Source organism: Lepisosteus platostomus, chromosome 5 (genome assembly GCF_059453375.1).
Source record: "Lepisosteus platostomus isolate fLepPlt1 chromosome 5, fLepPlt1.hap1, whole genome shotgun sequence".
Taxonomy (NCBI): Eukaryota; Metazoa; Chordata; class Actinopteri; order Semionotiformes; family Lepisosteidae; genus Lepisosteus; species Lepisosteus platostomus.
In genome coordinates this window covers 49,969,237-49,970,638 of record NC_142615.1, presented here as the reverse complement: position 1 = coordinate 49,970,638, position 1,402 = coordinate 49,969,237, and the positions used below count along the sequence as shown (strand labels likewise).

Here is a 1,402-nt window from a genome sequence, read left to right as displayed (position 1 = left end):
CAACCAGGAAACACACAGTGTCAGGCATCAAAAAGACTTCCCAAAACCCTGATCCTCTCCTTGATCCGGTGATGGCTTCCAGACATTTCCTGCAACAAAGCCAGGATACGGTCTTCAACAACACGAGTGAAAGGCTAATTCCCAACCTTTGCAATCCTTTGCAAAGAAGGACCGCATGTGCTCAGTGTTAAATGCACTGTTCATTATTATTATTATTAATAATAATAATAATAATAATAATAATAATAATATTTACATTATATAGTGCCTTTAAAGGTGGCTTTTCAAAGTGCTTTACAGAATGAAACCAATAAAGTTAAAAAATACACAAGATAAGCAGGATGAGAATACACAGTTAGAGGAGACAATAGATGGTGGTATTAAATACAGTAGGAACAGAGGGGTAAAGAATAGTTCATTAAAGGCACTTCTAAAGAAGAGGGTTTTGAGTCTGGATTTGAAGGAGTTTAGAGAAGGTGACTCTCTGATATCATTGGGAATAAAGATCCAGAGCTTTGGGGCAAAACAGGAGAAGCCCTGTCACCCATAGAGTGTAGATGGACTGGGGGACAGATAGGAGACCAGAATTAGAAGAGTGAAGGTTGTGAGGTGGGGAGTAGGGCGATAACCCAGACAGGTACTGAGGTGCCAAGCCATGGAGAGCCTTATAGGTGAGCATGAGGATTTTGAAGTTGACAGGAAGCCAGTGCAAGGAGTCCAAGACAGGAGTAATGTGATCACAGTCCAGTGCTAATTTCTTTCTTGTGGCTGCTGGTTCATTTTCAACTGTGGACTCTTAAGAAGTCCTTTATTTGACTTGATCAACACTAATCCCTAGAGGATTTTGAAAGGTTGAATCAAAATGATACATGACTCTGGTGGGACTCAAACCCACAACCTTTGAATTACTTCATTTTATCAAAGCCTAGAAGTCCAATGCACTCTCCATTGCGCCACAGAGCCAACCAATACATAGCTCTATAAAACAGCTACAGAAAGCTGTAACTCATGCTTCTCCTGTTGTCTTTAAATTAAGCTCCATAAATATTGACAATGAGTGGCCTGTTGTCTACGAATAGATACCACTGGGATTCACACCCAGGGTCTCCTGGTTTTTAGTGAGGCGTCTTAACCAGCTAAGCCACGGTGCCAAACCTGCTAAATGTTATCCACAACTTCAAACACCTGTGAGAAACGGGCAACTGCAGTGTTACGCCTGCTGGCTCAACAGATAATCCTTTTCGAACTTTAAGGAGAGGATTTCTTTGTCAATTCAATTAAACATTTTAGAAATGCTGAACGATTGATGTGTTTCACGCGCAGAAATATTTTATCGTTACGTACTTTTTCTGTGCAGTTAGTTCTTCATCAACTCCGTCCAACAACAGAAGTCGTTTTTAAT

At 40.6% G+C, this 1,402-nt stretch overlaps 1 non-coding gene across 1 annotated transcript; it reads right to left on the bottom strand.

Moving 5' to 3' along the window:
- Window positions 1-870: 870 nt before the first annotated feature.
- On the bottom strand, window positions 871-963 carry trnar-ucu (transfer RNA arginine (anticodon UCU)). The gene is made up of 2 exons: window positions 927-963; window positions 871-906 (listed from the first exon to the last, which is right to left on the bottom strand). It is a non-coding gene; the product is annotated as a tRNA-Arg (tRNA).
- Window positions 964-1,402: the final 439 nt, after the last annotated feature.